The 26,003-nt window shown below is 37.9% G+C and overlaps 1 long non-coding RNA gene across 1 annotated transcript; it reads right to left on the reverse strand.

Moving 5' to 3' along the window:
* Nucleotides 1-1,217: 1,217 nt before the first annotated feature.
* On the reverse strand, nt 1,218-26,003 carry LOC129012492 (uncharacterized). The gene is made up of 5 exons (XR_008493618.2): nt 25,831-26,003; nt 23,169-23,345; nt 19,430-19,587; nt 3,266-3,500; nt 1,218-1,389 (listed from the first exon to the last, which is right to left on the reverse strand). It is a non-coding gene; the product is annotated as an uncharacterized LOC129012492 (long non-coding RNA).

Raw genomic sequence — 26,003 nt, forward strand, 5'->3', positions numbered from 1 at the left:
CTTTTGTTATTGATATTACAAATTACAATTTTATATATCGTATACCTATTAACAGATATTTATAATTATTTTTTATTCTCTTGTCTTCTCTGGTCTTTTCTGGGCATGTATCTTCCCTGAGCCTGTGCATGTGCTTTTTTCTTAATCCCTTCCTATATACACAGCTGTTTTTAAACGTCTTAATTTCCCTATGAGTTTCACCCCTGCATTTTCTCAAGAACTTATATGTCATACTGTATTTCTCTGCCTATAGTCTCTTGTTCCAGGTAAATTTGCAGATAATATTGAAAACTTTAATGTCTGATAATTTAAATTTTTTATTTTATGCCATAATTAGCACAGCACAGTCACCATTTATTTATTATATAATTTGTTTCTTATCACTTCTCTTTGACTTCAAAGTCCATGTTGCTTCCATTACATCTCCCCATACATGTAGATTTCAATCATGAAAAATAAATGACAAGACCTGAAGGGAATGTAAAAGTTATAGTAGCTGCCATGTTAGGATGATTGAATTATGAGTGATTTTTTTTCTTCCTTCAAACAGTTCACGTAAGTTTTTTTATAACAAAAGCAATAAATTATACAATTTTAAACTCAGAAATGCAGATAAACAGCACAGTAGAGTGGATTGCATTTTTATTTTAAAAATATGAATATTATTTTAAAAGATGTTTTACATATTTATATTTTCCTTTCCTCATTTTAAAGCTTTCCTGTAGGTAATGATGATAAGTAAATGACCATTTGAAAGTCTTACCCTTATTCAAAAGAACAATTTTCAAAGGGGAAGTGAATTTTTCACCCTCAAAATGTGCTATAAAAATCGAAGATAATCTGAATGTTTGTAATTTAAATTACATTTTTTCCTTGAAAGCAGTGATAATTTTAGAAATGTTTAATTTTACTTTCTAGTTTTAAGATCAGATTCTAAAAGGAGGCATGTGTTTTGGTTTTGGTTTTTGTTGTTGTTGTTGTTTTTGAGCCGGAGTCTTGCTCTGTCTCCCAGGCTGGAGTGCAGTGGCACGATCTTGGCTCACTGCAACCAAAGGAGGCACGTTTTTAGGTACTAATAAAAAGAAGATGTTATGGGAAAAATTCACCATATGATTATTTACATTTTATTTCTTATCTTTAATTTATTCTTATGAAAGAGAATCAGTATATCATTTACTCACTCTTAATATCAATTTGGATTCTCCATGGTCTTTCCTGGATTGCTCTTCTATTTAATATAATAACCAGCTTCTTGCAAAAAATGGAAACAAAGCTAAGTAAGAACACATCTGAAACAGAGGGTGTAGAAGAAAAAAAGAAGCCAGTGCTTGGAATACAATACTTGTAATAGTTTTCATTCATCAGGACTGCAGAATGTTTCCACAAAGCCTTTTCAAATGTTTCAGAAGAGAAAGGAGGAAAAGAAAAATAATCAGATGTTTCTCCACAAACCTCTTATATGGGTTACAGTTCCACATTAAATTTATTTATGTTAATTTTTTCACTTAAAAATAATTTTAAAATATAATGCAAATCTCAATTTTACTTATCAATCTTCTACACGTCAGCCTCACCCCGTATTTGAATTCAGACTGGCATTTTTATTCAATAGCTTATTCTGAAAGCTGTGTTTCCATTTTTCCCCCACTGTGTAATTCAGTAAAGGTAGAAATACACGTGTAAAAATCTATGGAGTTATTTTCATTGAGATCTGTTTTTTATACACATTATTTCTGATGATCAATGTAATTTTCTTTTTTTTTTTTTTTTTTTTTTTTTTGAGATGGAGTCTTGCTCTGTCACCCAGGCTGGAGTGCAGTGGTGTGATCTCGGCTCACTGCAAGCTCTGCCTCCTGGGTTCACGCCATTCTCCTACCTCAGCCTCCTGAGTAGCTGGGACTACAGGCGTTCACCACCATGCCCAGCTACATTTTTTTTGTATTTTTAGTAGAGATGGGGTTTCACCATGTTAGTCAGGATGGTCTCGATTTCCTGACCTTGTGATCCACCCGCCTTGGCCTCCCAAAATGCTGGGATTACAGGTGTTAGCCACTGTGCCTGGCCTCAATCTAATTTTCTTAAAATTGTATGCATTTTTTAGCTCTCTCAAACAAAAGCCATATTAATTCAAAAAGTATGGCCTGAGGGATTTGCTGTTTCAGTAACTATGCTCCCTGTATCATAGTAGCATCTTTTTGGGAGAAATTAGGAAATTTAGCCTTTGATCTTATTCAATGTGATGTTTTAAAAAAAATTCAAAGTAAGAATTCTCTAAATATATACATAGATACAAACATGGATATAGTTATAGATATGGACAGAGCAACAGATAGATATAGATGTGTATGTCTACAGTAATGGATAAATGTGAGAGCCAGAGAGTCTCTATGTATCTTATAAAAAGAGCCTTATTTCCTTCAGCAGACAGGCATAGCTGAGCAAGAAGCTGAAAACCTAGCTCTTAGAGCCACAGTGCTCTAGTGACCTTGGAATACTCAAGGCAGATCTCTTATGCAAAATCCAGGGCCCTAGTGGGCATCCTGAAACATGAGATTGGAGAAATCTGGATGTATACTCCCAAGGATGTTGACTCTGCATCTTCCACCTCTGGACCCTCTGGCCTTGGAAAGGTGGCCCACCTTTCCCTAATAAGAGCATGTGCTTCTGTTGTGTGACTATGTTACATCCCGACCTCCTCTCCTGGTTGCCAGACCAATAACTAGAGCTAAATCCCTACACAAACTGTCAAGAAACATGCTGGGTGGAATTAAGGAAAAAGGGTACTACGTAACAAGGAATTGCAAGAATTCATTGGCCTGTAACTGGGATTGGATTTTGAGGGTACTTGATCAAGGTGTATAAAATATAAAACTGGTCTTGCAAGAAATCATTGGCTTGGTGGCACTTGCTTATAGACAGGATTTAACACCCTGAAAAAGGACCCTAGGGGAAGGGAAAATGCACTGCTGGGGTGGTTCTTGGAAGCATGAAAAAGTGATGGGAAGCACTGAATGAAATGGGAATTCCCGAATTGGCCCACCAGACGGTAGGGGGTGGTACAAGAAGGAATGAAGAGGCTGAAGGAAGTGGGCATGCTGGAAGAGATTATATAAGGCAAGAGACCAACCACAAATTATGCTCCATGTTCACTGCTGGGCACACCAGATTTCCTCTATACTTTATGTTCCCATTATCTAGCACTAACTACATTTCTCTGACAGTCATGAGCAATCACATAAAACAGCAGCTTGGCTTCCTTTTTTACCTTTTACCTCAGTGAAATGTGGACCTCAAAAGCATCAGACGACTGTCTCCACTTCCAGTTCAGTGGAACCATTCTTGTCCTCTAGAGGGAGCATTCCTCCTCTGGATAACAAAATCTGTATCCCAGCACAGGCAGGAATATGGGCATGTAATGTAAAAAAAAAAAAATCGTGGGTGGATCTTTCCATGTCATTTTGAGAAATGTCACCACCATTCCATAGATCTCAGTCTTCAGTCTGTGAGAGAAAGAACAAGTAGGTTTTGGGTTAAGAACATACACCACATTGGCAGGAAAACATGCTGACTTTGCAGTGTTTGTTGCCAGCTAGTGTCATAATTTAGCCTTCCATAGATGTTACGTATTTCTTTTTTTCTTTGTTGCCCAGGCTGGAGTGCAGTGGCGCGATCTCAGCTCACTGAAACCTCCACCTTCTGGGTCGAAGTGAGTCTCTTGCCTCAGCCTCCTGAGTAGCTGGGGATTACAGGCACCCACCACCACACTGGCTAATTTTTGTATTTTTAGCAGAGATGGGGTTTCACCATGCTGGTCTCGATCTTCTGACCTCAAGTGATCTGCCTGCCTCAGCCTCCCAAAGTGCTGGGATTACAGGCATGAGCCACCCCGCCCGGTCAATGTTACATGCTTCTAACAGAACAGCTGCTTCTGGGTGGAGGATACATGAGAATATAAGCACCTCCCATAGGAATCAGCCCATTGCCTTACTTCTTTCACTGGGAGGTAGGTTCCCTGTCAGAGGTGGTGTGTGATTTTTTTCATGGAGTGAGTATTCAGTAAGTGTTGACAGTGGCATAACAGAAAAAGGGTAGAAAATTAAATAGAAATTCAGGTTATTTATTTCTTTGCTAGTAAGTTGCTGCTTTCTCTATGATAAAATGTAATTAACCTGCCAAGTGGATAAGGTCCCTCCAGGTGAGGTATAATTTACCTAAAACTGATCCCTTTCCGACTGCATCCCAGAAAATGAGTTGGCCTTCTACAAAGCTCCACTGACAGTTTCAACAGCTTAGATACCCCCACCCCAGCTGAGACTTGGGGGAAAATCTCATAGATAACAAAAGTGATCTTTGGAAGAAAAAAATTTTACTCCCATAGAAGTTGATACTAAGACATCTGAGGAATAACTAGAGGTTCTCATTATTTGTATGATGGTGACATCCATGAAGCTGAATAAAACTAAGTGGAGGCCAATGGTGGGGGAGCAGTTAATGTTGGCCCCCCATTGTAGGATTTATTGCAACTAACTAATCCAAAGGTTGCAGACTTGCCTGTCACATTCTTGAACTGCATGCACAGGAGCAAATATGACTTTTTGACTCTGAAGCAAAACTAAAACACCTATAGTGAGAATGAAGCTACCTGCAGACAGCCTGCTCTATCTGGAACACAGGAGTTGTCTGGGAAATTAATTCATTCCCAGCAACAGGCCAAATTTCCTTGGTATCTACCAGTTCCTTTGTGGGTCAGAGACATAAAACGCTTAATGCAAATACCAGGGCTGGACCCACAAAAAAATGTTGAAGGACAGAAGAGACAGAGTAGATGTAGGAAAAGAAAATATTTGAAAACCAGAACATCAGAAGAGAGGGAAAAAGAGCTACCAAAGGACACTGCTCAGGGGATCTGCATCCCAATACCAGCTCATGAAGTGTTTTCTCAGAAATAGTTGCTGAATTTTAACAGACAGTATTTAGTGGAGGATCATTTTTCAAAATGACTATTGAGATTCTTTCTTAATGTATCTTCTATGTCATTTATATTTGCCATTTTAATTTCATATTTCTATTCTCTGAATTCTGGATGAAATATTCTAGAGATTCTTCAAGCTACATTTTAAGCAGTGTCCATTCTACTGTTCATCACCTTTATTAAGTATTTAGTACTGCTAGCCTTTCAATTTTAAATATTTTGAATAACTGTTCTTGTTTCAGCTCATTTTATACATTTAAATAAAAGAAAACACTCAAATTATTCAATTTATTCTCTCTATAAAACTGGCAGTAATTCTTAACCAGTATGCTTAAAAGATGTTTTTGAGATAAGAATTTCAGTCATATATCTCATATTATTTTTTTGAGATGGAGTCTTGCTCTGTTGCCCAGGCTAGAGTGTAATGGCATGGTCTCAGCTGGCTGCAACCTCCGCCTCCTGGGTTCAAGAGATTCTCCTGCCTCAGCCTCCCCAGAAGCTGGGACTACAGATGCGTGCTACCACAGCTGGCTAATTTTTTGTATTGTTAGTTGAGATGGCATTTCACTATGTTGGCCAGGCTGGTCTTGAACTCCTGACCTCATGATCCACACACTTCGGCCTCCCAAAGTGCTGGGATTACAGGTGTGAGCCACCACGCCTGGCCTTTATCGTAATTTTTAATTTCCTGCCCATGTTTATAAATGAGAGTCTTTTTTATACACCGTTGGTAGTGGTAGGAACACCGTAAGTATCCATCCATTTATCATTTTAGTTCCTGTTATGTTCCAGATACTGTACCTGTGTATTTCTCTGTCTTTTCCCACCCTCAATCCCAACTACTAGGGAGGCAATTAGATAAATTCATACCTTTGCATTGGAAACCACTGTCAACCTTTTGAATGAGGGAAACATTTTAGGAAATGTCAGAGCAATAAGCTAGAAGCCTGGGAGCTGTGTCGTGTCATCCTGGTCTATACAGTTGATGCTATCATGTAGGACAGATAATCTTTTGTATTATTGTGTGTTAGGCCATTCTTGCATTGCTATAAGGAAATACCTGAGAGTGGGTAATTTATAAGAAAAGAGGTTTAATTGGCTTACAGTTCTGCAGGCTGTACAGGAAGTATGGCAGCATCCGCTTCTGAGGAGGCTTCAGGGAGCTTTTATTCATGGCAGAAGGCAAAGCGGGAGCAGGATGGTCACATGTCAAAAGCAGGAGCAAGAGGTGTGGGGAGGGACTATATGCTTTTAAATGACCAGATCTCACAAGAACTCACTCACTACTATGAGGACAGTACCAAGGGGATGGTACTAAATTATTCATGAGAAACCACTTCCATGATCCAATCACCTCCCACCAGGAGACTTGGATGGGGACACAGATCCACAGGACCATATCATATCATGAAGTTAATTTCTTAACTGGCTTGCACAGCTAAAGTTTCTTCTTATACTTTGCAAATATTTATTTATATAAGTTGTTCCCTTTGCTTGTTAAAATTTCCAGCTCTTGTAAATCTTACCAGCTCTGTGACATTTTTGTTAGAAGAATATGCCATCCCATAATTGATCACTATGAATAAATTCAGTAATAGTTTAAAACCAAGAATGAATGTCATCAAAAATTCCCAATTTTAGTGAATTCTTAAATGATAGAAAGTATTTTTAAAGCCCAGAATCAACAGACACATCAGGCAAGAAGATGCTCTGGGGCAAGCTTCAAAGGGACAATTGTTAATCTACAGTCTCATCATGTAGGTCAGAAGTTCCTCCCTCCCTACATCCCTTCTTCCCCTCTCCCTTATCCTTTTTTCCATCCTCGCCTTCACCTAGATGAGTAGCAGTTCTTGGTGGTTCTTGTCCACAGACTCTGATAGTGACTGTGAGCACTAGAGACAGAAAATTAGAAAGGTTACAGGAGAGCCAAGGACTCCAGATCAGCAGAATAGAAAGCACTGCAGAGAGGACCAGAGAGCTAAAATGAAGTGTATCAAGTGTGATCTACAGAGCACCTGCACCAAATTTACCTGGAGTGCTTCTTAAAAATGCAGATTTCTGGAGCCTATAGTAGATACACTGTATCAAAATCTCTAGCAGTCTCATTTCCAGGAATCCGGATGTTTAACAAACTTCACAGGTGAATGTTGTGACTCAAGTGTGGTCTTCACATTAGCAGCATTGGCATCACCTGGGGGCTTGTAAGAAATGCATAATCTCAGGCAGACACCAAACTTACTCAATCTTAGGATTCCCAGGTGTCTTGTATGCACATTAGCAGTTGAGGATTACTGATTTTCCTATCCATTGTGGTAGCAGAAGTCTTTAGATTGTAAATTTCAACAATATTAATGGAGCAATTGAAATAGCAACCACCCAAAAAGTGGCTTGCTGTTGTACTGATCAGATCTTCCAGTGACTTCTCTCCTTGAAAGGTATTTGAAAGCAGAACTAGTTCCTTTGGATTGAGCAAATCCTAGGATTCGTTGGAATAATTTGGGGGTAGAAAAGGGGGAAACCCCAAGGACTTCTTAGTAATCATAAATTCTTTTACAGGCTAAGACTAGTGTCTTACTCATCATTAGCACAAAATTTAAGGGGGCATCAAAAGCCTCAGTAATCAAGATACATCATGTTTTGGTGAAATGTTTTTAAAATTTAAAAAACTATGCAAAAATATCCAGGATGAACAAAATATCAAAATTTTATATAAAAACAGGATCAACATGACAGATTTTTCCTGTTGTTTCAGACTTCAGTATGGCTTGGAATGGCACTATTACTAATCCTGTATTTAAAATTTGGATACTTTATTCATAATAAATTTGTTTGTATTAATTTATTAGATATTGCATTGAAATAGTATGTATCTTAATTACTGAGCTATTTGATACATGCCTTCTTAAATTTTGCACCCAAGGTGAGTGCCTCATCCTCTCATCCTAGTCCTGGTCCTCCTCTCTCACCAGTGTGTACAAAACACTAATGCACACAATCATGTGCTGTACTTTAACTTGACCCAGATTTATAGACAGATAAGATTCTCCCAGGCATTTCCAGCTCACTTAACCAAGTTCACCTTTCTTTGACTATGGATTGAGACAAAGCACAGTATAGTAGTTAATTCAGGCTCTGGAAGCTGATTGTCTTGATTCCAGGTATGGCTCTATTACTTAGAGAGGGTGACCTTGGGCAAGGTATTTAACCTCTCCAGGTCACTGTTTGCTCACCTATAAAATAAGTAAAATAACAATACCTCAGAGAATTGGTGTGAAGTAACATACAAAGTGTTTATTACAGTTCCTGCCACATAGTAATCATAAAGTATTATCTCTATTATTATAATTACTGTTTAATATGATTTAGCTCTGTGTCCCCACCCAAATCTCATGTCGAATTATAATCCCCAGTGTTGGAGGAGGGGCCTGGTTGGAGGTGATTGGATCAGAGGGATGGCTTATAATGGTTTAGCACCATCTTCCTAGTGCTGTCTTATGATAGAGTTCTCCTGAGATCCGCTTGTTTAAAAGTGTGTAGCATCTCCTTCCTCTTTCTCTCTCTCTCTCCTGCTGGCCATGTGAATATATGCCTGTTTCCCTTCACCTGCCACCATGATTGTAAGTTTTCCGAAGCCTCCCCAGAAGCAGAAGCCTATACAACCTGCAGAAACATGAGCTGATTACACTTTTTTAAAGGAATTACCCAGTCTCAGGCATGTCTTTGCAGCAGTGTGAGAATGGATTAATACACTGTTTTTGTTATTATCCTGGATCCTGATGAGATTTTGCCTTGCAACTCTTTCAGTCACTGACAAAGTTAACTACTGTGTGTTTGATCTCAGTTTCCTCTTTAGTTTCCACCCAGGGTAGAGTGCAGTGGCACAATCTCAGCTCACTGCAACCTCCGCTTCCTGAGTTCAAGCGATTCTCCTCCCTCAGCCTCCCGAGTAGCTGGGATTACAGGTGTGTGCCACCACACCAGCTAATTTTTGTGTTTTTAGTAGGGACAGGGTTTCACCATGTTGGCCAGGCTGGTCTCGAACTCCTGACCCCAGGTGATCTGCCCGCTTTGGCCTCCCAAAGTGCTGGGATTACAGATGTGAGCCACTGCACCCAGCCTAGTTTCCATCTTGAAACTCTGATTAAAATAACCTATGCCTTAACTTTCTTAGATGCTTCCCAATGGCACTTCTTTCTTGGCAAAAAAAGTGAAGAAAGTTTTGCATACTAACAACAATAAACTATTAATACTCTGGAAGCTTCTGCTAGTTTTTTTAAGAGTCTGTCTTTTTTAAATTAAACTTTTTAGTATTGAAATATTCAAAATACACATAAAAGTAAGGAGAATAATGTAATGAATCCCCCTTGGACCTATCACCCAGCTTCCAGAGTTATCAACACTTTAATCTTGGTTCATCTCTCTTTCCCTCCACTCACACATAGTTTTTTTCTAGAGTAGTGAAAAAATTCCAGACATCATCTCATTTCACCCATAAATACTTCAATATCTGAAAGCTTTTTGAACCTAAATTCCTCAAAAAAATTTAGATGAAAACTATTACATAATCCTAGTGATACACAATGTAACTGATTTTACTATTCTAATGTGGTATCTATGCACTTTCTTTGACACACAATGGAGGTGAGATAGAGAGAAAAACTGGATTCTTTTTCCTGTAGTACAGCAAATAGGAAGTGTCAAGAGTGGGTCATAAAATGGGACCCAAGTCAGAGATGACTTGGATCAGGTGCCAGTGACAATGGGTCTTTATATGATATTTTGTAGTCTCCTTATTGGAACACCTTACCAGAACAAATGGATCTCATTTTAATGAAGATATCATTTGTCACCATAATCAACAATGCCTGCTGGCATGTGGGAAGGGTACATAATGAAGTTTAGAGTTAGCATACAAAGATGGTAATACAGGATAGATGAAATATTTCTTTATACAAGTACAAAGGGAGGGACACACAGACGCTTCCAACTAAAACAATCAATTAAAAAAATAAGCCATCAAGCCACAAAAAGGGAAGAGCCTTAAATGTACACTGCTAAATAAAAGAAGCCAATTTAAAAAGGCTACATACTATATGATTCCAACTATATGACATTCTAGAAAAGGCAAAACTATAGAGATAGAAAAAATCATTGGTTGCCGGAGGTTCTGGACAAGGAAGAAGATGACTGGGTGGAGCATAGGAGAATTTTAGAGCAGTGAAACTATTCTGTATGATATTGCAATGTTAGATACATAATGTTAGGCCCTTGTCAAAACCCATAGAGATGTACAATACGAAGAGTGAGCCTTCATGTAAACTATGGACTCTAATTGATCATAATGTATCAATTACTTATTAAAATCTTGCCTTAGCGTGGGTGAGGGCTGCATTAGTTGAGGGTGGGGCAGGGGGAGGAAGAGTATATGGGAATGCTGTCTTTTAAACTCCTTTTTCTGTAAACCTAAAACTGCTCTAAAACAGAGTCTATTGACTTTTTAAAAACTGAATTGGTATTTCTGAGATAAGTTTGGTATAAGAAAAAAATGATTAGGATTCCAGAGAAAATGGAATTTTCTTTAAGATAGAAATTTTCTTTAAGATAGAAATCTGGTTTCATTATTTTTGCCAAGATCAGAAGAAACTTTGCATCTTCTCTCCCATAAATATTAGTTTTATGTATTTGTCATGTACTCTATATATTTGAGTTTTATGTATTTGTCATGCTGACTTTTTTCTGACTCTTCTTTTTGCACTATTATAAACTAAGACTTTTTTTTCTTTTAACTTCTATAATATGTTTCAAGATGTAATTCATTAGTATAAAAGGATTATGGGTGGTATTTTTTGTTTGTTTTAGAATGGACTTTAAAACAGCTTCATCCTTAAACTAACAGACCTTTCCAGGCTGCAGAGGCATCCAGATATCTTCATTTGAACAACCATCTTTAGATGCTCCACCTGAAATCTTCTTCCAAACCACTAGTCTTTACCTTAGAGTGTTGCAGTTGCCTCCTGACTGGTTTTCCTGTTTGGCCCTTTTCCACACTTGCCACCTATTCTTACCAGAACAACCAGATGGGTTTCAGTAAAGTCAAATCATGCCATGACTCTACCAGAAATCCTGGAAGGAGTCCCATCTAGTCTGCCTCAGCCACACTAGCATTTTTGCTGTCCCTTGAGTTTGCCTTTGCTGGTCCCTCTACCTGGAGTGCTCTTCTCCCAAATATACCTCTGGTGTGCTCCCTCACTTGCTGCAAGTGTTTCCTTAAATGTCACTTGTTCAATTTGTCCTAGATTAACCACTGTATTTCAAATGTTTGCCTTCTTTTCCATTTTTGATCTGTAGCACGTATCTTCTATACAATTTAGTTTATTCATTTATCTATTGTGTTTATTCTCTGTCTCTTTTCCCTGAACCATAAACCATGTGGGCAGAGATTTTGTCTGCTTTGTTTACTGCTGTATTCTCAACACTTAAAATCTACCTGAAATGTAGTAGATGCTCTATAAATGTTTATTGAACAAATAGAATAAAAAAGGATGCCCTCTAAGAGCAAACTTCTTCTTGAGGTTTCTGTAGCAACACCCATAATAAATCTGGGACACTTTCTGGAGCAATTTACTTTCACATGGTCTTCATAGACATGGACCTATTTTTAATCCCACTTTCTAATGGAAATGGCTCTAAATATGTACTGCACAGCTGTAGAATATAAGGAATGTCAGATGTGGCCTCTGATTCTCTTGAATAATTTTTGAGGACTCAGAGGATAGATGTCATAATTACATAAATAATAATTTTATTCCAAGAGCAATTGTTAAATTTAACACTCTTTCCACATTTTTATTTGTGGTAATGGTGTCCAACTTTCTTGAGGTGGTATTTCCAGATTCATATACTTGTTGCATATTTTCCATACCAGCTTTATGGTTCAGTGTCTTCCAAAGTAATAGATTAAAAGGTATCTATTTATTACCTTTTTAAAATCAAAGAATGATTGTGCATCTGCAATGTTATTTAATAGACAAGTAGAGAAGAGCTTTAACCATCCAACTGGTTCACATAGTAACTACCTCCATCAATTGAGTTCATACTGACATCTGGAGGCCGAGCCTTGGCACTACATAAAGGCTATTACCCATTTCAGAGCCCATCAGAGTAATTAGTGCCTCTAAACTTCTTTAAATAAAAATCTGAAACATCTAAAAATATCAAAAAGTAGTTAAAAAAGAGGTTTGAACTTTTTATCTTCTACATATAGCTCTGTTTCTGAAAATTTGAGTATGAATTTGGGAAAAGAATAACAGTGATGATGAGGAACATCTGAGTGCCCGGTAGATGCCAGGCAGCACAGGAGTGCTCTCATTGTGGCAACCCATTCAATCTTCAGACCACCCTATGAGATAAGGACTATTGTTATCTCCATTCTACAGTTGAAATCAAGGCTCAGAGGGATTAGTAATTTCTTAGTGTCACTTAACTAGTCTTGGTGCGGCAGAACTTGAACCCAAATTCATGTGACCAAATCCCCAGGTCTGGCACTCTTGGAGATGGACCAGTTTACACTGTTACAAAGATTCTTCAACAGGGATTGTGTTAAAAAGCATAGTTATCTTTAAAGTTGCAGTTACCGGCCAGGCACGGTGGCTCATGCCTGTAATCGCAGCACTTTGGGAGGCCAAGGTGGGCAAATTGCTTGAGCCCAGGAGATGGAGAACAGCCTAGGCAACATGGTGAAACCCTATCTCTACCAAAAAACACAAAAATTAGCCAGGCATGGTGGTGCGTGCCTGTGGTCCCGGTTACTTGGGAGGCTGAGGTAGGGGGATCACTTGAGCCCAGGAGGCGGAGGTTGCAGTGAGCCAAGATCCACCAGGCACTCCAACCTGGGTGACAGAGTGAGGCCCTGTCTCAAAATAAATAAAATGAAAATAAAATAGCAATTATGTTGCACTATATTTTTGTCAAAGGACATTCCTATGAAGAATAAGCATTCTGGGTCATTCCTACAAGGAGCCAAGGTATATAACTTCCTAAGTCATAAACACTCAAAATAGACCATCAAAAATATTACCTAGAAAGGAGGCTTAGTGGAAAGAGGCAGGAGTGTCTCAGAAACCATCATTTCCTAAAACAAAGTCTAAGGTCTGCTTTTTTGATACCTAATATTTGTATATATTAATGGGGTATGTGTGAAATTTTGTTACACTTCTGGAACATGTAAGCCAGGTATTTAGGATATCCACTGCCTCCAACGTCTATTTTTGAAGTGCTTTCTTGGGCTAAAGGAGTTGGGACTACCTCTATACTAGTGGAGACCTGAAGGGCTATTGATCCAAGGCCCATATTCGTGAAGGGGCTCAAATGTAGTTCTTCAAGTGGGATATACTGATGACATTGAAAGATGTCGTATAGTTTTAAGCTTATGTTCCATTAACTGACTGTCCACCTCCATTATGTGGAGCAATGACTTTTATGCATGTTATTATCTTTTAAATAGCATAGTTATATTGCACTATATTTTTTCTAAGTATTAATTTGTTAAGTGTATTCATGCTATATTTCAACTATTATACGTCTATTTTGGCATTCAAAAACTTTTTAGTAAACTAAGAGCCTCCAAAGATGGAAGGGGCCCAGGTCTCTGTAGCCCTTTTAAATGCCCAAGTGGACAGCTCTGTACCTTCCACAAATGCGCTTGGAACACTTAGCCAGAAAGTGTTAATCTGTGCTTTAAGGACTCTCTTCTCAAACTCAGCCTTCTCTTCTAGGAAGTAGTTCCACTAAAGTATCGTCAGGCCTTTGTTGATAAGTCCAACCACTCAAAAGCTACGTGTTACAGATAATATGTAAGAAACTAGAAAAAGATACTTTGCTTTTGGAAGGTGGATGATTAAGTAATGAACTTCACCCAGAGCATTTTGGCTAGTGTAGTTCCTATACTTGGCTAAAGGGACTTAGCTGACTTCAGTATTTCTTGATAATTTAATACTCCTAATAATGAGGGCATGCTTATTGTAGAAAGGGAAAAATGATTTTTCATATTAAGGTGGTGACAATAGACATCTCAAAAAAGGGAACGTTAATGTATTTTTCAATCAAAATTCATTGTAGGACTGGCAAATGTCAGTAGGCACAATGTTTTCTCTCCTCCTGTTCCTAGCCATATGCCCAGAGATCATAAATGATGAGGGTACTTCTTACACTTCGTCCCTCCAAGTTTTCCTTCATTACAAACTTGTCAACTCAATCTGTTGATGATAGCAGTCTGGCAAGAGCCAGTATCTGTCTACCAGCTTGGGAGAGAAAGAAAGATCTGTTAGGACTAAGATTGCCTGTTTCTATTATTGTACTACAGGCCGTTCTGTAAACCAATTAAAGGTGCTCACTTCGAAGCACTTTTTGTCTCCTTTTTGGGGGCAATATCATCAGCCGTTGTTATTACTATTTACGTGAGAACCAAGTGTAATAAGGTGGTAGTAAGCTGACAACCTTATGTCACCCTTGACTTCTTGCATTCCTTCACACAAGCCACCCAACCTCTCCCACCAAGTTTTTTATATGTATATATTTAATATATATTATATACACATATAAAATTATTTGAGCGCTTTTATGAAGCATAAAAATGAATGGGTGGCCAACTTAAGTAGATACATAAAAGTTGGCCACTTTATTCTTCATAAAAGCACTCAAATCATTATAAGATCTCCATTCACACTGTCACTGGCATATTAAGGTGCTTATTTTTCACCTAGATAACTGTAATTGTCTTCCCGTCTCCAAAACACAACCCTCAAACTGCAGCTCACACTACAGTTAGAGTGAACTGGCTAAAGGTGACCTCTCTTATGTTAAATAGACCTAAGCTTGAACTATAGTCCTGTTATTAACTGGGCAACCTTGGGCAACTTACTAACCCTCAATTTCCACATCAGTAAAATGAGGACGATGATCATACTTAGCACATAAAGTATGATTGCAATGAATGAAAATATATCAGAATCGCAATAGGAAATCACACATTCAAATGGGTAGTTGAGGGTCATTTAATAAAGGGACTATTTACAAACTGGAAAGAGAGTAGTCATAAGAGATGGTGAATTACCCCAATGTTGGAAACATAAAAGGCATTACCACCTTAGGCCTAAAAAGGCAAAGAAGAGAATAGATAACTGAACCCAGAGAAAGTTTAAGTTGTGGTTGTAGGAGAGGACACTGACAAATGCTTCAACAGAAGAAAGCAACTGTCCTTTGATGACCCAATAGAGGTCAGCTTTGATGACCTCAGCTTTAGCTGAGGGATTAAATGCTCTAAAATCCCTGTCTCCTCTTCATCTAATCTACTGCCAGTAATTCCCATTTGTCAAACTGAAATAGAAGCAAAGGGCAAGGCTGCCTATTGATGCAGCCACCAAGTTCAGTGTGTGGGGCTCAGAGCAGAGTGCAGAATGGTGGAGAGTGGAACTGGAAGGCCGACAGCCACTCCCTAGAACACAGTGCATGTAAGGCACTTAATACTACTTCAGGATGCAAAAATTCTTGGCTCTTGCACCAATAACACAGACAAAGGGGATAAAATAAAAACCCTAGTTTTCTGTAGAGCTATTGAGCAGTGGACACAGGAAGCCATGATGAATGAATTCACAAGAAGAATGAGCCCTTCATAGGTCAGCAGAGCTCTGTGGCAACTCATCCCTGGGACAAACGCAGATGTGTCTGGCAGAGGACAGGGCCTGCCAGAGATGAAGAGGCTAAAGGGATGATGAGAAAACAACTGAGCCCTTAACTTCAGCTGAGCTGGTGGGACTAATCTGAGGAGTCTAGCTCCAGGCCAAAGTTCTATGTGTGGTCATTCAAGCCTGACCACAGGCAATTACAAGGCTTTGCCTGGCAGGCCTCATGAGGGGAAGCTTGCCTTCCACACCCGTCTTGGTGCACAGCCAGTGCATTACAGTCTCTGGAGGAGGTTGCAGGAAAGGACTCAGGCGCCCCTGGGCCAACAATGCTCATTTACCTCTCTGCATGTCTAGCCTAGGCGCCTCCATTTGAAGACATCTTTATGGGGGTCCTCAGCTGAGGCACATTTTGAGCAACTCTGCCAAGACCACCTCACTGGGGGGCCTTGACTAAGACATGTTTCTCCACTCTGACTTAATACTTTTCCACTCCTAGCCCTTACCTACTCTGTCTCCCCACAGCCTCCTGGATCCATCAAATGACAGGAACCTTTTGTTCACAGCTCCTTGGCAGTGAGACAGTCGCCTTGTCTACACTGCTTTACCTCACCCAGTGCTGTTCTATGGGGGGAAATGAAACATTGAGGAGCCAGCACCTATACTGTCTCTTGCTTACTCTATCACAGAAAGTGAATAAAAAGTTTGTCATTACTTTCAGTTTGTCTTGTTGTCCTGAGTAACCACCTCAGCACATGGGAGCTCAACAAAATCAGAATTTGGAAGAGGTACAAATGCAAAAATGAAAGTGAGAAAATTACAACAGATGCCTCAGAAATACAAAGGATTACAAGAAACCCTCATGAAAAATGTTATGCCAACAAACAAGATAACCTAAAGGAAACAGATAAATTCCTGGAAAAATACAAACCACCAAGATTGTAAATTTGGTAGATTGTAAATAATGACCAAGATTCTGCCAGGAAGAAATAGAGATCCTGAACAGACATATAACAAACAAAAGATTGAAGAGGTAGTCAAAAACCTTTCAAAAAATAAAAGCCCAGGACCAGATAGCTTCACAGCCAAATTCTACCAAACATCCAAATAATTAATACCAGTACTCCTAAAACTCTTCCAAAAAATAGAACTAGAGATAATACTTCCAAACACATCGTATAAGGCCAGTATCACCTTGATATAAAAGCCAAAGACATTTCAAGAGAAGAAAACAGGCTAATTTCTGTAATGAATATTGATGCAAAAATGCTCAATAAAATATTAGCAAATGTAATCCAGCAATACATCAAAAAGACTGTACATCATCATGACCAAGTGGGATTTATCCCTGGCATGCAAGCCTGTTTTAACACATGCAAATCAATCAGTGTAATACATCATATTATCAGAATGTGAGATAAAAACCATGGGATCATCTTAATTGATGCAGAAAAAGCATTTGACAGAATCCAACATCTTTTCTTGATAAAAACTCTCAACAGTTTAGGTATAGAAGGAAAGCTCCTCGACATAATGAAGGTCATCTATGAAGAACACACAGCTAACATTATAATCAATGGGGGAAAACTGAAAGCATTTCCAGTAAGATCCAGTACAAAGCAAGGATGCTCACTCTTGCCACTTCTATTCAACATAGTTCTGGAAGTACTAGCGAGGGCAGTCAGAAAAGAAAAAGAAATAAAGTATATCTAAACTGAAAAAGAAGAAGTCAAATTATCTCTATTTGCAGATGAAGTGTTTCTATATGTAAGCAACCTTAATGATTCTTAAACAATCTTAAAGATTCCTCAAAATACTGTTTAAAGTAATAATTGAATTCAGTAAAGTTGCAGGATACAAAATAAATATATAAAAATCAGTAGCATTTTAAAATATAATTACCTAACTGAAAAATAAATTTAAAAAAAAGCAAATGCCATTTGCAACTGCATCAAGAAATACTTTAGGAGTTGAAAAATCTTAAAACTATAAAACATTGATGAAAGAAATTGAAGATACAAATAAATGGAAAGATATCCTGCGTTCATAGAATAGAAAAATTAATATTGGGCCAGGCATGGTGGCTTGTGCCTGTAATCCCAGCACTTTGGGAGGCCAAGGTGGGTGGATCACCAGGTCAGGAGTTCAAGACCAGCCTGGCCAAGATGGTGAAAACCCATCTCTACTAAACATACAAAAGTCTAACATCTTTTCTGGGTATGGTGGCAGGTGCCTGTAATCCCAGCTACTCGGAAGGCTGAGGCAGGAGAATCACTTGAACCTGGGTGCCAGAGGTTGCAGTGTGCCGAGATCACAGCCTGGGCAACAGAGTGAGATTCTTTCTCAAAAAAAAAAAGAAAAAAAGAAAAGAAAAAGAAAAATTAATACTGTTAAAATTTCCATACTATTCCAAGCAATATACAGATTAAACACAATTCCTATTAAAATCCTGATCACATTCTTCAAAGGAATAGAAAAAACTAATCCTAAAATTAACATGGAAACATAAAAGACTCCAAATAGCTAAAATAATTCTGAAAAGAAAAAATAAATTTCGAGGCATCACATTTCCTGATTTAAAACTATAGTACAAAGCTATAGTAGTCAGAACAGTATGGTACTGAGCTAAAAGCCATCACGTAGAATAGAGATCTCAGACATAAATCCAACCATATATGGTAAACTAATTTTTGAAAAGGGCATCAAGAGGACACAACTGGGAAAGGATAGTCTCTTCAATAAATGGTACTGAGAAAATGGGATTTCCACATGCAGGAAAACAAAGAAACACTTCATCCACAAAAATCAACTTATACTGGATAAAAGACTTAAATGTAAGACCAGAAACTATAAAGCCTCCAGAATAAGACATAGGGGAAAATCTCCTGGATATTGGCAATTCAAGACCAGATGTAAGACCAGAAACTATAAAACCTCCAGAATAAAACATAGGGGAAAATCTCCTGGACATTGGCAATTCAAGCAAGACCAAAGGTACACCAAAGTATTAGTATTATTGGGTAAATTTGTGAGTAATTCTTAGAAGGATTTATACCTATAGGCAAAAATCCAATCACATTTAAATCACCGGAAGTTGAATTTTGCCTCTCATTCCCTTTTCCCCCTTATAATCTATAACACATTAGTATAAACCCACAAAAAGCCTACATGTAGAGTCTAATCACTGACTATTATAGATTATTTTACACTAACTGGAAATTAAGAAGCAGCACTTATAAAATGAATATCATATTCAATGAGAATATATAATTATAGTTCTGAATTTATAGTTATAATTCTCATTTTGAATTTTTTATTATCAGATGATTGGAGTTTTAAAAATAGTTTTTGGCCTCCATCCTACTCTTAATAGATAACTTCTAAATTTCTAGTTATACTTTTATCTAAAATTCTGTTGATTCTGGCTGGGCTTGGTGGCTCACACCTGTAATCCCAGCACTTTGGGAGGTGGAGGTGGGCGGGTTACCCAAGATCAGGAGTTTGAGACTAGGCTGGCCAAGATGGTGAAATATGGTCTCTACTAAAAATGCAAAAATTAGCTGGGCGTGTTGGTGGGCACCTGTAATTCCAGCTACTTGGGAGGCTGAGGCAGGAGAATCGCTTGAACCTGAAAGGCAGAGGTTGCAGTGAGTCGAGATGGCACCACTGCACTCCAGTCTGGGTGGCAGAGCAAGACTCCCTCTCAAAAAAAAAAAAAAATCTGTTGATTCTGTGGCTGGTAATAATACAATTCTATGATTAATATCAGTTGACCTACCTAATACATAGTCACCAAACCCAATGATGCTTAAGGTGAATGCAAAATATAATCCTTTCTTATAAGTCCAGCCCACTGTATGCACAAAAGTTAATGGTGGTAGCAGGATGAAAATGAGAAGTCTGGAAGAAGAAGAGTCTGTAAATTTTTACTTGTCTCTGGAAAAAAGGAAGAGAAGGGAAGGGGGAAGGGAAGGAGGAAAGGCAGGAGGAGGGGAAGGGAAGAAGGAAGGGAGGGGGGAGGGAGGGAGGGAAAGGGGGAAGATAGATGTTAATATTAATCTAACTAAAACAACATTTGCCCTTTACAGATCTGTTTAAGAGCTTACTTGGTGTCTCCTACCACACTCTGACACGCAGACTTACCCTTGCATATGGGAGTATTTCCTTGCTCCACCTGCTGAATTATCTTCTTCCTTGTGAATATCTATTGCTGACCCTTTATTTCATTTCTCCCTCTTCATGCATTTTGTTGCACTTTACATTTAAAACCTGCCCTTCCTTCCCATCCTCTGTATGTCTCAGATTTAATGTTCTTTTGTTTTGTGACCTGCTCACTCTCACCTCAAGTTCTGGGTCCCACTGGCTGAGTCTAAAAGGGTAGGATGAACAATTGTCATCTGGAAGTTCTGGACATCAATTTATAAACTGATTGTATTTTGTTCAGAGACATTTCAAAATCTCAAATTATGAGAGAAAATAAATGTATTTTCCAATCTAAAAATTGAATATTTCATTTACAACTCTATATCCTATTAACTGATTAAATGCTTTTCATGATGAAATTCAAATTCTTAACAATGCAATATACTATCTCTTCATTCATTCATTCATTTACTCAAAAAGCATTTATTGAGCTTTTCCTATTAGTTCCATGAGAGATACTCAAGATACAAAGAAAAAAACTAGTTTGTCTACAGAGAGATTACAGTTTTACTGGAGGAAAGGAGGAGAGACAGACAGGGAAACCAATATTACAGATAACATGTCTTTTAAGCTTTTGTTTGTAGAATATCTCGTATGGGACAGACACTATGCTAAGAGCATTATATACTTCTAAAATGTATTATGATAAAGGGACATCATGTAAATAGTTCCTTGAATTTTAGCGCTTATTGTAATTATTATATTGGATTGTGGAATTTGAACTACTTTCTAAATTTGGTAGGAAATGGAGCTGATATTACGAAATTCTATGTGCTCTGTTGTTGGTCTAGAAGTTTGAAAATGGATACTCATGATCAACTTTAGAGGCATTCCAATCAAGTACTGATTGATATACCTGTAGCAGAAGACAGCAGAATTAGAAGAAGGTGAAAGAAATAGATAGCTGATTGTTAGCATGTATTATGGACCTTTTAAGAAGCTTGGAAATAAGGGGCAATTGATACTGATGCTTTCATTTTCTGTGGGAGGGTCAGAAAACCTAGGATTTTCAGAATGGTAAATAAACATTGGCTTCAACTTAAAGTCACCAGCTCCATTAGCCTCTAATAAGAGAGTTAGTCTGTTTTTTGTAGCTTTGAAGCCAGGCATTGACTTCTCGTCTCTTGCTATGAAAGTCCTAGATGACATCTTTCAATGTAAGATTGTTTCACCTGCAATTAAAACCTGTTGTTTTGTGTCACCATCTTCATCAATGACCTTAGCTTGATCTTCTGGATAACTTGCTATGGCTTCTTGATCAGCACTTACTGCTTCACCATGCACTCATGTTATGGAGACAACTTCTTTCCTTAAACCTCATGAAGCATCCTCTGCTAGCATCAAACTTTCTCTTGCAGCTTCTTTACCTTTCTCAGCCTTCACAGAATTGAAAAGAGTTAGAGCCTTGCTCAGGCTTAAGGGAATGATGTGGCTGGTTGGATCTTCTATCCAGACCACTAAAATGTTCTCCATATCAGCAATAAGGCTGTTTCATTTTCTCATCATTTGTGTATTCAATGGAGTAGCACTTTTCATTTCCTTTAAGAACTTATCCTTTGCATTCATGACTTGGCTGTTTGGTGCAAGAGGCCTAGCTTTCAGCCTATCTCAGCTTTCAACATGCCGTCCTCACTAAAATCCTTTCTAGCTTTTGACTTAAAGTGAGAGACGTGAAACTCTTCGTTTCACTTGCATGCTTAGGGGTCTTTGTGACATTATTAATTGGCCTAATTTCAATATTGTTGTGTTTCAAGGAATAGAGAGGCCCGAGGAGAGAGTGAGAGATAGGAAAATGGATGGTCAGTAGAACAGTTAGAACACATACAACATTATCAATTAAGGTCATTGTCTTATTTAGTCGTGGTTGGTGGCACCCCAAAACCATTACAACAGTAACATCAAAGATCACTGATCACACATCACCATAATAGATATAATGATAATGAAAAAACTTGAAATATTGTGAGAATTAAAATGTAACACAGAAACAGTAACTGAGCACATGCTGTTGGAAAAATGCTGCCTACAGACTTGCTCCACGGGTTGCCACAAACCTTCAATGTGTAAAAAACACAATTATCTGTGAAGTGCAATAAAGCAACATGCAGTAAAGTGAGGTATGCCTGTACTCTCTCATGAGTTTCTTTCTCTGGACTTTACTTCCTTAGATTGAGCAAGTAACACCAGCCAGAGTCTGCTTTGACTCAGCAATGCTCTTTCCTGAGAAGGCCTGGGGCAGTTGCTTAGACCAGGCCTGTCTAGACATCAAGCTGGTCTTTTAATATCACTCTTAAGCCAGAGAGTATGAGCTCAGAGGGGAAGGGAAAGGAGTGTCCTGCCTCGGTTGGCCACTCACACTGGATTAATGTAAGCACAAGGGATTGTTGCCAAAGTGCAGCCTGGTTCACAGGAATACACAGACACAAAGCCTCACGGTGACAAGCACAAACATTTTGCCTGGCCTTGTCTCCTCTGTGTATCTCCTTGTGGGATACCTGGAATATCAGGAGTGGACTGTCTGTCCAAGTCATTTCTCTTTATTTCACTTTGCCCCAAATAAACATATATTTTCCTGTAAGATTTCCAAACAGCCTCTACTAATCATATACTACAGTATAAGAAATCGTGTATTAAGAAAGTGAAACAGCCTACAATCTATCACCTTAAATAATTTCTTGCCCTTAGCAGTGTTGACAGAATATTGTGAGATAACAGAGCTCAGAGCCTAGGAACAGAAGAAGTGAATTCAAGTTGATAACTTTCTCCTAGAATATCTAGATGTGAGATTTGCCCATACCTCATAGAATGGTTCAAATAATCAATAAAATGGTTTTGAAACTGTATTTATAATATAATATTCTATAAGTATTCTTTGAAATAATATTCTTATTGCCTGAAGAAGAAAAATAAAGCACTACATATAATATTTTGGTCTGAATACCCTTTTGAGCTAGGAATTCCAAAAATACAGGGCAAGCATTTTAACATAGCATTTTAACACATACCATTTTAATATAGAATTTCTATTTGTGTAATGAAGTTCCAATAAATCAGTTGTTATATATGTTTTACATACAGGCCTGTCTCCTGGATACCAGAGAGGTACACATATAGTGGAGTAACGAACAGCACACCAAATATATATTGAGAGGGCCACATATATACCTACACATATATGTACATATATATATTATATATATATATATACACACTTATGTATTTAGCAAGAATTTATTAGGTGTTGTATATATATTTGAAGTAAGGTTGTGAACTCAAGTATATATAAGAAAACAAAATTATTTAGTAAACATTACCTCTTCCATTCCCATATTCTGAAAGTATTTCCAAAGTCCTGAAAATGGCGGTGACACTGCCTTGCTCACAAAATTCAGGAATATGATAATTTGAGGGATCCTCAATAAAGCATAGAAAATACAGAGTATCTGACCAGTAGGAATTCTGGGAGCAATTGACTTGTAACCTGATGGACGCTAGGAGACAAATGCTCAATATGAGTACTCCTTGGAACATGCGCTTTTCGTAAATTGTTCTTGACAATATTTTGTTATGACAGCCCCAGCAGCACACACAGCATTTAAGATCATATGATTTTAAACGTACGATCCAGCCACTTTACACCCAGGAATTTCTCCTAAGGAAATGACCAGAAAAGTGAGAAGGGTGGAAGTATATCACTGAAGCATTATTTGTGAGTGAAAAATTGGAACTAACATAAGTGTCTAACATTACAAGGAATTTACTGAGTAAAATAAAATGATAAAATGCTTTCCAATCTTTAAGAACTGCAGTGTGAAAGTATATTCAATGATATGTAAAATTAATAATCATACATTGCTGAATTTTAAAAAGGCTTATTTTGTGTGTTCAGCTATAACCATTCATAACACCTATTTATGGGAAAAAGAAAAATGAAAAAAATGCTATTTAGCGCATAGTCAAGCTTGAATAATCCTTTCTGTTACTGTTGGATGAGCCCATCCCTATTACTGCATCTAATTTTAATTTACACATATTGGTATTTGCTGCCTTAGGCAAAGCACAAAATTTAACAAAGTCTTGTTTCTCTAAATTGTGAATTTGGGATTGCTTTTGTCTAAACATATTACACACACACATAATGATGACGTAAAGAAATCTATCTCTTCTGTGCTTATGGCCCTTAAGTTCAATTTTTATTTTCAATGATATAAAAAGGAAAAAAGAATGCAACATCACAAAACAGAAAAAGAAAAAAGAACGCTATGCCAAAGTCTCACAGTTGTTCATGAGATTTGCACAAAAGTTCCCTTGGCTGCCTGTGGTCATATTTTAGACAGCCTGGCAATGTCAAAGCCATTTCAACAAATGAGAAGCTCATGGCCATTTGAAGTCATTTCTAAACTCATCATATAAATTCACAGTTTGCCTTAACTCCCATTTGGTTAAGAGAAAATAATTTGTTTTAAGAATAAAAGAAAAATAGGCTTATTGACTGTTTTCGGGACTGCAAAATAAGGGCTATCTCCATTCCTCAGGGTAGCTGGTATTTTAATTCTATTATGAGATAAAAATCGCAGAACATCAAAGACAGTGGTCAAACGGTTTCACCTCCCTTAATTCTCTGTTAAACAAGACCTTTGACTGCTGCCTAACTGCCTAAAGCTAGGATCCTTCAACTGCCCTGGCTCACAGCTGGAGTGGCTCACTGGAACAGGGGAGCAGATGACAAAATGCATGCCCACCATTCAGCCAGGCCTCTATGAGCACCACCAGGCTTTGCACCGAGGGAGATAGGAGTCAGATCTCCATGTTCCTTTCTTCAGGGCAGAAACCACAGGTCTTGGAGATATCCAGTCCCAAAACTCTTACCTTATGTGGGCCCCTGGAATCCAAGGTTCTCCCAATTCTTTAACCAAAATATTATAAGCAAATGAGAATGATTTCTAAACAAATAGGATCATTTTCTTGGGAAGTTTGTAGGCGTCACATTCACCTCCATAAGCGAGAACATGCAGGCTATTTTTAGTAAGGGAAAATAGATCTGAGCATGCCATACTCAGAAATAGCAGTTATTACTTATTAAACTCCTATGTTGCCTGGAGAAGGAAAATTCCGTGGCAGTGCCGGAGGTCTCTAACAGTCTAAACTGGTGTTTTCCAGGAACCTCCTGAGTGTCTTCCACAGCCACTACCTTAAACTATGCTGACTGTTTTTGTAAACTCTAATGGTTCTCAGTTGATAACAAAATATGCTAGAATTGTCTGAAGTTTAGTAGAAACCTATGGTAACTTTTTGTTTTTGAATCACAAAATTCTCTAGGTAAGTTCTAGCTAAATTCCAGAGAAACTTGTGGACATTACAGTTCTATCAGGAGTCCTGGGGAGTCTGGCTAGTCTGGCTTTGCCACTTATCCCAGTATGTTGGGAAACTAGGTAGAAATACCACTGCCGAGACTACCTACTAAAGGGAAAAGGTGCACAGAATTTGTTGTGGAGAGACAAATGATCAAAAATTCAAAATAAGAGAGAAGCTGCATATACTATTGAGATGCCATCTTAAAAATACAAGCAGGGTCTGGATTTCCAGGATGAAGGAGTTATGGCTCATGTAGATAAAGTTTCATGTTACTTTAAAAAAATTAAATGATTGGCATCATTTAAAACATTTTTTTAAAAAACTATACTAAAAATAAGACTTCTCTCTTGGCCCTCAAAAAATTGTTTAGAGATATATGCCCTGCTCTGTAATTTTCCCTTCACCTATAACTATCTTACTCCTTTGCATTCTTTCTGTCTCCCGCCAGTATCGGGACTTATCTTTTATTTATTCTCATCAGGTGAAAGAAAAACTGGTGCTATTATTTATATACATTTGAAAATACATGGGAAGCCAGTCTATACAATCTTTTATCTACAGCACTCTTTCAACATAGACAGCAAATTTAAAACTCCAAAACAAAGCCCCTTCATCTCTTACCTGTAAAGATTTCAACTTCTTCTGTAGTTATGTCAGCATAGTTTGCCATTAAAGCTGCTTTGGCCTCTCAAATGGAATTTTTCAGCACTTCATGAATGTCTCCAAAATTTGAAATATTTTTGCCCCCATCAAGTAATAGCTCACAAAAGCCATCATCAGTATGCATTTAGAGG

Source organism: Pongo pygmaeus, chromosome 15 (assembly GCF_028885625.2).
Source record: "Pongo pygmaeus isolate AG05252 chromosome 15, NHGRI_mPonPyg2-v2.0_pri, whole genome shotgun sequence".
NCBI classification, from domain to species: Eukaryota; Metazoa; Chordata; class Mammalia; order Primates; family Hominidae; genus Pongo; species Pongo pygmaeus.